The sequence below is a fragment of the Sander vitreus genome, unplaced genomic scaffold (assembly GCF_031162955.1).
Source record: "Sander vitreus isolate 19-12246 unplaced genomic scaffold, sanVit1 ctg402_0, whole genome shotgun sequence".
NCBI classification, from domain to species: domain Eukaryota; kingdom Metazoa; phylum Chordata; class Actinopteri; order Perciformes; family Percidae; genus Sander; species Sander vitreus.
Genome location: NW_027595527.1, coordinates 50,001 through 62,500, shown reverse-complemented (window position 1 = coordinate 62,500; position 12,500 = coordinate 50,001). Strand labels below are relative to the sequence as shown.

The 12,500-nt window shown below is 46.0% G+C and overlaps 1 protein-coding gene across 1 annotated transcript in view; it reads right to left on the bottom strand.

The window, feature by feature from the left end:
• The window catches only part of ptprma (protein tyrosine phosphatase receptor type Ma), a gene marked incomplete at its 3' end in the record, with an annotated part of 58,097 nt that overhangs the window by 8,123 nt on the left and 37,474 nt on the right, over positions 1 to 12,500 (bottom strand). The window lies entirely within an intron of this gene.

Below are 12,500 nucleotides of genomic sequence, written 5' to 3'. Positions count from 1 at the left end.
ATGGACGTTTTTTTGTTTGATCTGATGGACGTTTGTTTGATCTAATGGACGTTTGTTTGATCTAATGGACGTTTGTTTGATCTGATGGACGTTTGTTTGATCTGATGAACGTTTGTTTGATCTGATGAACGTTTGTTTGATCTGATGGACGTTTGTTTGATCTGATGAACGTTTGTTTGTTTGATCTGATGAACGTTTGTTTGTTTGATCTGATGGACGTTTGTTTGATCTGATGGACGTTTGTTTGTTTGATCTGATGGACGTTTGTTTGTTTGATCTGATGGACGTTTGTTTGTTTGATCTGATGAACGTTTGTTTGTTTGATCTGATGGACGTTTGTTTGATCGGATGGAAGTTTGTTTGATCTGATGGACGTTTGTTTGATCTGATGGACGTTTTTTTGATCTGATGGACGTTTTTTTGTTTGTTTGATCTGATGGACGTTTGTTTGATCTGATGGACGTTTGTTTGATCTGATGAACGTTTGTTTGATCTGATGGACGTTTTTTTGTTTGATCTGATGGACGTTTGTTTGATCTGATGGACGTTTGTTTGATCTGATGGACGTTTGTTTGTTTGATCTGATGGGACGTTTGTTTGATCTGATGGGACGTTTGTTTGATCTGATGGACGTTTGTTTGATCTGATGGACGTTTGTTTGTTTGATCTGATGGGACGTTTGTTTGTTTGATCTGATGGGACGTTTGTTTGATCTGATGGGACGTTTGTTTGATCTGATGGACGTTTGTTTGATCTGATTGACGTTTGTTTGTTTGATCTGATGAACGTTTGTTTGATCTGATGGACGTTTGTTTGATCTGATGGACGTTTATTTGTTTGATCTGATGGACGTTTGTTTGATCTGATGAACGTTTGTTTGATCTGATGGACGTTTGTTTGATCTGATGGACGTTTTTTTGATCTGATGGACGTTTATTTGATCTGATGGACGTTTGTTTGATCTGATGGACGTTTGTTTGATCTGATGAACGTTTGTTTGATCTGATGGACGTTTGTTTGTTTGATCTGATGGACGTTTGTCTGTTTGATCTGATGGACGTTTGTTTGATCTGATGGACGTTTGTTTGTTTGATCTGATGAACGTTTGTTTGTTTGATCTGATGAACGTTTGTTTGTTTGATCTGATGGACGTTTGTTTGATCTGATGGACGTTTGTTTGTTTGATCTGATGGACGTTTGTTTGATCTGATGGACGTTTGTTTGATCTGATGGACGTTTGTTTGTTTGATCTGATGGACGTTTGTTTGATCTGATGGACGTTTGTTTGATCTGATGGACGTTGGGGTCGTCCTCTGAGTCTCAGACTGAATGTGTGACTCTGCACAGATGTTATGAGTCACATGAATGTTGTTATATTGTTTCATTACTGCGTCTGTTTTCCTTTCTAAGACGTAATATTGTAGCAGGAAGAGTCCTGTTGGGGAAGTAGTGGTAGGAAAAATCCTTCATGTTTTAGGGGAATTATTTTTCATCAAAGCTTTTTATATTTAAACATTTATTCATGTTCTCATCTCTTATTTTTTCAGATTTTGTTGTCACTTCATCCTGTTTCAGTTTCAGGTCTGTTTCCTGTTTCCTGTTTCCTGTTTCCGAGCCGCGCTTTGTTCGTGTGTGTGTGTGTGTGTGTATATATGTGTGTGTGTGTGTGTGTGTGTGTGTGTGTGTGTCTCTGTGTGTGTGTGTGTGTGTGTGTGTGTGTGTGTGTGTGTGTGTGTGTGTGTGTGTGTGTGTGTTTGCTTCTGTGTGTGTGTGTGTGTGTGTGTGTGTGTGTGTTTGTTTCTGTGTGTGTGTGTGTGCCAGCTGTTTCCTTAGCAACCGAGGAATGTTCTAGAACAAACAGACGGACGTGTGTGTGAGTTTGAGTTCAGCTGCTCTGGTTTAGATTTCAGATGTGTTTGAGTTTCAGATCTCTGCAGGCTGAGAAACATCAGGATGAGCCGCGCTCACATCTCATCACACATTATTAGATGTTAGTATATTATCTCTTTCATTTGGCAGCTAAAGCCACGAAAAGGTGACAAAAAAATAAACAAAAAGGTGATGAAAACATTGGGACAGGGACCAATACCCCCCATCATCACATACCCTTCACCATACCCCCCCATCATCACATACCCTTCACCATACCCCCCCATCATCACATACCCTTCACCATACCCCCCCATCATCACATACCCTTCACCATACCCCCCCATCATCACATACCCTTCACCATACCCCCCCATCATCACATACCCTTCACCATCCCCCCCATCATCACATACCCTTCACCATACCCCCCCATCATCACATACCCTTCACCATACCCCCCCATCATCACATACCCTTCATCATACCCCCCACATCATCACATACCCTTCACCATACCCCCCCATCATCACATACCCTTCACCATACCCCCCACATCATCACATACCCTTCACCATACCCCCACATCATCACATACCCTTCACCATACACCCCCATCATCACATACCCTTCACCATACCCCCACATCATCACATACCCTTCACCATACCCCCCCATCATCACATACCCTTCACCATACCCCCCCATCATCACATACCCTTCACCCTACCCCCCCATCATCACATACCCTTCACCATACCCCCCATCATCACATACCCTTCACCATACCTAGAGATTAACATTTTTCAGTTAGTCTAACAGCTGGTTGGATTTGCACTGAGAGATGATCTTATGGAAAGTACCCCATGTTAATCTCTAGGTATGGTGAAGGGTATGTGATGATGGGGGGGTAGGGTGAAGGGTATGTGATGATGGGGGGGTATGGTGAAGGGTATGTGATGATGTGGGGGTATGGTGAAGGGTATGTGATGATGGGGGGGTAGGGTGAAGGGTATGTGATGATGGGGGGGTATGGTGAAGGGTATGTGATGATGGGGGGTAGGGTGAAGGGTATGTGATGATGGGGGGGTATGGTGAAGGGTATGTGATGATGTGGGGGTATGGTGAAGGGTATGTGATGATGGGGGGGTATGGTGAATGGAGTATGGAGTCTAAACCTTTTGAGATCTGGACATTTCTTTTGAGAGGAATTTTCATTTTTGGGAGATTGGATGGCGAGGACTTGTGTTCTGGAAACTGCCAGCAAAAGATGCTAATTATGAGGTCATGAGTGGCTAACCAATCAGAGCAGAGCGAGCGTCGAGGAGACACAAAGACACAGGAAGCAGAAAAACAAACATAATCAACACCGTGTCTCGGTGTTTCTCTCTCTCGTTAACCTCCCGCCCTCTGTCACCTGCTGGCCAATCAGAGACGACCCCTGCCATCTCTAAACCAATCACATCAGACCCAGCTCACACACACACACACACACACACACACACACACACACACACAGATGGCGGGGGGTGTAATTCTATTACCAGAGTTTTATTGAAACGTGAGGAGAGGCAGCTGCAGCGTATTGAGAAGATTTACACAAATAAGACACACACACACTTCCTGCTGATCTGTGTGTGTGTGTGTGTGTGTGTGTGTGTGTGTGTGTGTCTGTGTGTGTGTGTGTGTGTGTATGTGTGTGTGTGTGTGTGTGTGTGTGTCTGTGTGTGTGTGTGTGTGTGTGTGTGTGTGTGTGTGTGTGTGTGTGTGTGTGTGTGTATGTGTGTGTCTGTGTGTGCTGTGTGTGTGTGTGTGTGTGTGTGTGTGTGTGTGTGTGTTTCCTGCAGTGATTTCCAGGATATGACTGGAAGATAAATCATCTGAACACAAACTATCAGACAGGTTTAAAGGAGCAGCTCGACATATACATATATATATATATATATATATATATATATATACATATATATATACATATATATATATATGTATATGATGTTTAATGAAGTCTATGGAGCTAGATGCTAAATGAATGGGAGTCTATGGAGCTAGATGCTAAATGAATGGGAGTCTATGGAGCTAGAGGCTAAATGAATGGGAGTCTATGGAGCTAGAGGCTAAATGAATGGGAGTCTATGGAGCTAGATGCTAAATGAATGGGAGTCTATGGAGCTAGATGCTAAATGAATGGGAGTCTATGGAGCTAGAGGCTAAATGAATGGGAGTCTATGGAGCTAGATGCTAAATGAATGGGAGTCTATGGAGCTAGAGGCTAAATGAATGGGAGTCTATGGAGCTAGATGCTAAATGAATGGGAGTCTATGGAGCTAGATGCTAAATGAATGGGAGTCTATGGAGCTAGAGGCTAAATGAATGGGAGTCTATGGAGCTAGAGGCTAAATCAATGGGACTCTATGGAGCTAGAGGCTAAATGAATGGGAGTCTATGGAGCTAGATTCTAAATGAATGGGAGTCTATGGAGCTAGATGCTAAATGAATGGGAGTCTATGGAGCTAGAGGCTAAATGAATGGGAGTCTATGGAGCTAGAGGCTAAATGAATGGGAGTCTATGGAGCTAGATTCTAAATGAATGGGAGTCTATGGAGCTAGATGCTTAAATGAATGGGAGTCTATGGAGCTAGAGGCTTAAATGAATGGGAGTCTATGGAGCTAGAGGCTTAATGAATGGGAGTCTATGGAGCTAGATGGCTAAATGAATGGGAGTATATGGAGCTAGATGCTTAATGAATGGTTCAACATGGATTATAGGTCAAAAGTTGAATGAACGAGTACTTGTGTCCTTTTGATTTCTTACAGGTTGAGTCGTTGTTGCCCATAACACGCTAGCATTCTGCTAATGAATGCTGATTGGTCAGTGAAGGACTGATTACGATCAGAGATCCCGCTCACGGCATCCAAAGCAGAACCAGAATGTGAATATTTCAGCGTGGTCTTTAAAACATTAGCAAACCTATTTCTAGCACGTGTATTAACAGAGGAGTCTAACCTGTCAGCCGTGTTGTATTAACAGGGAGAGACTAACCTGTCAGCTGTGTTGTATTAACAGAGAGTCTAACCTGTCAGCTGTGTTGTATTAACAGAGAGTCTAACCTGTCAGCTGTGTTGTATTAACAGGGAGAGACTAACCTGTCAGCTGTGTTGTATTAACAGAGAGAGTCTAACCTGTCAGCTGTGTTGTATTAACAGAGAGAGTCTAACCTGTCAGCTGTGTTGTATTAACAGGGAGAGTCTAACCTGTCAGCTGTGTAGTATTAACAGAGAGACTAACCTATCAGCCGTGTAGTATTAACAGAGAGACTAACCTGTCAGCTGTGTTGTATTAACAGAGAGTCTAACCTGTCAGCTGTGTTGTATTAACAGAGAGACTAACCTGTCAGCTGTGTTGTATTAACAGGGAGAGACTAACCTGTCAGCTGTGTTGTATTAACAGAGAGTCTAACCTGTCAGCTGTGTTGTATTAACAGAGAGAGTCTAACCTGTCAGCTGTGTTGTATTAACAGGGAGAGTCTAACCTGTCAGCTGTGTTGTATTAACAGAGAGAGTCTAACCTGTCAGCTGTGTTGTATTAACAGAGAGAGACTAACCTGTCAGCTGTGTTGTATTAACAGAGGGAGTCTAACCTGTCAGCTGTGTTGTATTAACAGAGAGTCTAACCTGTCAGCTGTGTTGTATTAACAGGGAGAGACTAACCTGTCAGCTGTGTTGTATTAACAGAGAGTCTAACCTGTCAGCTGTTTTGTATTAACAGAGATAGACTAACCTGTCAGCTGTGTAGTATTAACAGAGAGAGTCTAACCTGTCAGCTGTGTTGTATTAACAGAGAGTCTAACCTGTCAGCTGTGTTGTATTAACAGGGAGAGACTAACCTGTCAGCTGTGTTGTATTAACAGAGTCTAACCTGTCAGCTGTGTTGTATTAACAGAGAGAGACTAACCTGTCAGCTGTGTTGTATTAACAGAGAGACTAACCTGTCAGCTGTGTTGTATTAACAGAGAGAGTCTAACCTGTCAGCTGTGCTGTATTAACAGAGAGAGTCTAACCTGTCAGCTGTGTTGTATTAACAGAGAGAGTCTAACCTGTCAGCTGTGTAGTATTAACAGAGAGAGTCTAACCTGTCAGCTGTGTTGTATTAACAGGGAGAGTCTAACCTGTCAGCTGTGTTGTATTAACAGGGAGAGACTAACCTGTCAGCTGTGTTGTATTAACAGGGAGTCTAACCTGTCAGCTGTGCTGTATTAACAGAGTCTAACCTGTCAGCTGTGTTGTATTAACAGGGAGAGTCTAACCTGTCAGCTGTGTTGTATTAACAGGGAGAGACTAACCTGACTCAGAGCTTGCTGTAAAGCAGCATCTCTGGCCGTATATGTGTATGACATCATTGACATTTTAAAAGGCTTTTTAGAACAAAAAAGCCTCTTTAAATAATCTAACACCCAGCAGTGTGTATTTTCTTAGCCTCCCCTTTCAAATGTAACATTCAGATTACTAGACAACAATGATATCCTGAGAAAAGTGGATGTTGAGGGGTACAGCTCCATAGAGGCCCATTCATTCTGCACTGGCCTGTGAGCGCCCCCTATATGGATCTCTGGTGGAACTGCAACCAGGTCAGAAGACAGAAGTAACGAGAGAGTTACTTCTTCCCTTATTAGACATTCTTTGCCAAAACAAAACATTTATTACAGATGTATGACTAGAATCTTCCACTGGCTAGGCTAATTGTCTTTATGCTAAGCTAGGCTAAGCTAACGACATCTATCTGTGCACACAGACATGGGACTGATATCATCTGAGCAGATGAGACACAACCAGAGGATTTAACTAAATGTCAAACTACCAGCCAATAGGGAGCCAGCGTGTCAATGTGACCTCTCCTCTGATTGGCTGGATCCGAGTCACAGTCGCTCTGTGAGTTCAAACTCCCTGAACGAGGCTTTACTTACACACACACACACACACACACATACACAGACATACACACACACACACACACACACACACACACACACACACACACACACACACACACACACACACAGACACACGCACACACACACACACACACACACACACACACACACACACACACACACACACACACACACACACAGAGAGACACACACACACACACACACACACACACACAGACACACAACATCACATTCAAAGGCTGGCTGAGTCTCCTGCATGCCGACACGCTGATAAACCCTTTAACACACTAATTAACCGACACACACACACACACACACACATACACAGACACACACACAGACACACACACACACTTTAGTTTTATATTATTTATCTGCCAAAAAAGACTAAAACTTCAAACAAAAACCGACTTTTAAACCTTTAAACTCTGTTTACCTGTTACTGTTTACCTACTGTGTGTGTGTGTGTGTGTGTGTGTGTGTGTGTGTGTGTGTGTGTGTGTGTGTGTGTGTGTGTGTGTGTGTGTGTGTGTGTGTGTGTGTGTGTGTGTGTGTGTGTGTGTAACGCTGTAAACAACACACACAGAGAGAGAAAAGTGTTTTTGACCTCCAGGTCTCTTCAAACACGGAAAGGCATTGTGGGAGTTAACACACAACAGACAGTGTGTGTGTGTGTCTGTGTGTGTTTATATTTGCCTTGAAGCTTCCCTGTGTGTGTCTGTGTTTACTGTGTACAGCTGGCAGTGAGCTGATAACGGCGCTATTAGAAATATTAATGTACCCTGAACCTACAGAGACACAAACCAGAGGCATCTGTGTGTGTATGTGTGTGTGTGTGTGTGTGTGTGTGTGTGTGTGTGTGTGTGTGTGTGTGTATTCCCTCTGGTCATCCCTTATTGGAGCTAATCAATTAAAAGCCAGAGACCGGGGCGTTTCATTGGCCGACGGGGCGCCTGAGGAACGCAGCGACAACATTCAAACAGCTCCAGCAACACAAAGGCTGTAATGTTTCAGGAAAAAACCATGCAAGACGTAAAAGGATTGATTTATGAAAACATTATAAATGATGAATGATGCTCAGGTGTGACTTAGGCTGGACACTCTAAAATGTGCAGATTTACTGTATTGGGGGGGTCCGAAAACCAGTCAGTATCTGGTGTGACCACCATCTGCCTCACACGCAACACATCTCCTTCCTTCAATGTTCATTTCTCTACCATAAGCTGTCTCCAAAGGCTTTTCAGAGAATTTGGCAGTACATCTAACCGGCCTCACAACTGCAGACCACACCAGCCCAGGACCTCCACCTCCAGCATCTTCACCTCCAAGATGGTCTGAGACCAGCCACCCGGACAGCTGCTGCAACAATCGGTTTGCATTTCTGTACAAACTGTAAGAAACCCTCTCAGGGAAGCTCATCTGCATGCTCGTCCTCCTCATCGGGGTCTCGACCTGACTGCAGTTCGTCGTCGTGACCGACTTGAGTGGGCAACTGTTCACATTCGATGGGGTCTGGATGAATCCTGGTTTTCACGGTACAGGGCTGATGGCAGACAGCGTGTATGGCGTCGTGAGGGTGAGCGGTTTGCTGATGTCAACGTTGTGGATCGAGTGGCCCATGGTGGCGGCGGGGTTATGGTATGGGCCAGAGATGTTCACAAGTCATTTTTTAACCCCGAGTCCGAGTCTCAGACTCGAGTCCCCATGTCTGGTATGGGCAGGCGTAGGTTATGGACAACGAACACAGGTGCATTTTATTGATGGCATTTTGAATGCAGAGATACCGTGAGGAGATCCTGAGGCCCATTGTTGTGCCATTCATCCACGACCAGCGTGATAATGTACGGCCTCATGTTGCAGCGTGATAATGTACGGCCTCATGTTACAGCGTGATAATGTACGGCCTCATGTTACAGCGTGATAATGTACGGCCTCATGTTACAGCATGATAATGTTGCAGCGTGATAATGTACGGCCTCATGTTACAGTGTGATAATGTTACAGCGTGATAATGTACGGCCTCATGTTACAGCGTGATAATGTTACAGCGTGATAATGTTACAGCGTGATAATGTACGGCCTCATGTTACAGTGTGATAATGTTACAGCGTGATAATGTTACAGCGTGATAATGTTACAGCGTGATAATGTACGGCCTCATGTTACAGTGTGATAATGTTACAGTGTGATAATGTACGGCCTCATGTTACAGCGTGATAATGTTACAGCGTGATAATGTACTGGCCTCATGTTGCAGCGTGATAATGTTACAGCGTGATAATGTACGGCCTCATGTTGCAGCGTGATAATGTTACAGTGTGATAATGCACGGCCTCATGTTACAGCGTGATAATGTTACAGCGTGATAATGTGCGGCCTCATGTTACAGCGTGATAATGTTACAGCGTGATAATGTACGGCCTCATGTTGCAGCGTGATAATGTTACAGCGTGATAATGCGGCCTCATGTTACAGTGTGATAATGTTGCAGCGTGATAATGTACGGCCTCATGTTACAGCGTGATAATGTACGGCCTCATGTTACAGCATGATAATGTACGGCCTCATGTTACAGCATGATAATGTACGGCCTCATGTTGCAGCGTGATAATGTTACAGCGTGATAATGTTACAGCGTGATAATGTTACAGCGTGATAATGTACGGCCATGTCAGCGTGATAATGTTACAGCGTGATAATGCTGACGGCCTCATGTTGCAGCGTGATAATGTTACGAGCGTGATAATGTACGGCCTCATGTTACAGCATGATAATGTTGCAGCGTGATAATGTACGGCCTCATATGCCATACCTGTGAGGTGCTCACTAACCCAGATTTAGACACATTTATGAACAATATTTGAGAGAAATGAGCCTTTTGTGTACATAGAAAAAGTCTTAGATCTTTGAGTTCAGCTCATAAAAAATGGGGGCAAAAAAAGACGTGTTGCGTTTATAATGTTGTTCAGTATATGTGTGTGTTTGTCACGGGATGTGCAGGCTTTGTAATGCTTTATAACATGATAAAATCAACGCTGTTTAAATGGCAGTTCTGCATGTGTTCTCACTCAGAGAAAGCAGGAGGTCTGAGCTGGCAACAAAAAACTCAATACAGCCGCTGTTCTCCGCTGTAAATCTTCTGGTTTAATACTGCAGCCAAACACACACACACACACACACACACACACACACACACACACACACACACACACACACACACACACACACACACAGCGCCATCGATTGACCAGTGATTGCAGGCTCCATTTAATGTTCTTATAAATGGAACAAGTTCAATCTAATCTGAACCGTGTAGCTCTCTCTGCTGTCAGTGTGAACAACAGACACACACACACACACACACACACACACACAGAGAGACACACGAACAGACACAGACACACACACAGAGACACACACACACACACACACACAGAGAGAGAGACACACAAACAGACACACACACACACACACACACACACACACACACAGAGAGACACACACACAGACACACACACACACACACACACACACACACACACAGAGACACACACACAGAGAGACACACACACACAGAGACACACACACACACACACACACACACACACACACACACACACACACACACACTGAGAGACACTCTCACTCACACACAGACTCTCTCTCTCAGTGTTTCAGGCTGTGGATGGTGAGTATTTCCTTACTGACTGGTTAGCAGTTTGTGCAGAACGAGGAGCTGACTGTTCTTTAAACGTAGAAAACATTGAAGGAGTCAGTGGTTCATCACCAGACAACCAGGCTCTACCTCCACTGGTCTGGTTCACCAGACCACCAGGCTCTACCTCCACTGGTCTGGTTCACCAGACCACCAGGCTCTACCTCCACTGATCTGGTTCACCTGACCACCAGGCTCTACCTCCACTGGTCTGGTTCACCAGACCACCAGGCTCTACCTCCACTGATCTGGTTCACCTGACCACCAGGCTCTACCTCCACTGGTCTGGTTCACCTGACCACCAGGCTCTACCTCCACTGATCTGGTTCACCTGACCACCAGGCTCTACCTCCACTGATCTGGTTCACCTGACCACCAGGCTCTACCTCCACTGATCTGGTTCACCAGACCACCGAGCTCTACCTCCACTGGTCTGGTTCACCTGACCACCGGGCTCTACCTCCACTGATCTGGTTCACCTGACCACCGGGCTCTACCTCCACTGATCTGGTTCACCTGACCACCAGGCTCTACCTCCACTGATCTGGTTCACCTGACCACCAGGCTCTACCTCCACTGATCTGGTTCACCTGACCACCAGGCTCTACCTCCACTGATCTGGTTCACCTGACCACCAGGCTCTACCTCCACTGGTCTGGTTCACCAGACCACCAGGCTCTACCTCCACTGATCTGGTTCACCTGACCACCAGGCTCTACCTCCACTGGTCTGGTTCACCAGACCACCAGGCTCTACCTCCACTGGTCTGGTTCACCTGACCACCAGGCTCTACCTCCACTGGTCTGGTTCACCTGACCACCAGGCTCTACCTCCACTGATCTGGTTCACCTGACCACCGGGCTCTACCTCCACTGATCTGGTTCACCTGACCACGGGCTCTACCTCCACTGGTCTGGTTCACCTGACCACCAGCTCTACCTCCACTGGTCTGGTTCACCTGACCACCGGGCTCTACCTCCACTGATCTGGTTCACCTGACCACCGGGCTCTACCTCCACTGGTCTGGTTCACCTGACCACCGAGCTCTACCTCCACTGGTCTGGTTCACCTGACCACCGGGCTCTACCTCCACTGATCTGGTTCACCTGACCACCGAGGCTCTACCTCCACTGATCTGGTTCACCTGACCACCAGGCTCTACCTCCACTGATCTGGTTCACCTGACCACCAGGCTCTACCTCCACTGATCTGGTTCACCTGACCACCAGGCTCTACCTCCACTGGTCTGGTTCACCTGACATCTACTCCACCTGACCACCAGGCTCTACCTCCACTGATCTGGTTCACCTGACCACCAGGCTCTACACTCCACTGGTCTGGTTCACCTGACCACCAGACTACTACCTCCACTGGTCTGGTTCACCTGACCGCAGGCTCTACCTCCACTGGTCTGGTTCACCTGACCACCAGGCTCTACCTCCACTGATCTGGTTCACCTGACCACCAGGCTCTACCTCCACTGGTCTGGTTCACCTGACCACCAGGCTCCTTCTCCACTGGTCTGGTTCACCTGACCACCAGGCTCTACCTCCACTGATCTGGTTCACCTGACCACCAGGCTCTACCTCCACTGATCTGGTTCACCTGACCACCAGGCTCTACCTCCACTGATCTGGTTCACCTGACCACCAGGCTCTACCTCCACTGGTCTGGTTCACCAGACCACCAGGCTCTACCTCCACTGATCTGGTTCACCTGACCACCAGGCTCTACCTCCACTGGTCTGGTTCACCAGACCACCAGGCTCTACCTCCACTGATCTGGTTCACCAGACCACCAGGCTCTACCTCCACTGGTCTGGTTCATCTGACCACCAGGCTCTACCTCCACTGGTCTGGTTCACCTGACCACCAGGCTCTACCTCCACTGATCTGGTTCACCTGACCACCAGGCTCTACCTCCACTGGTCTGGTTCACCAGACCACCAGGCTCTACCTCCACTG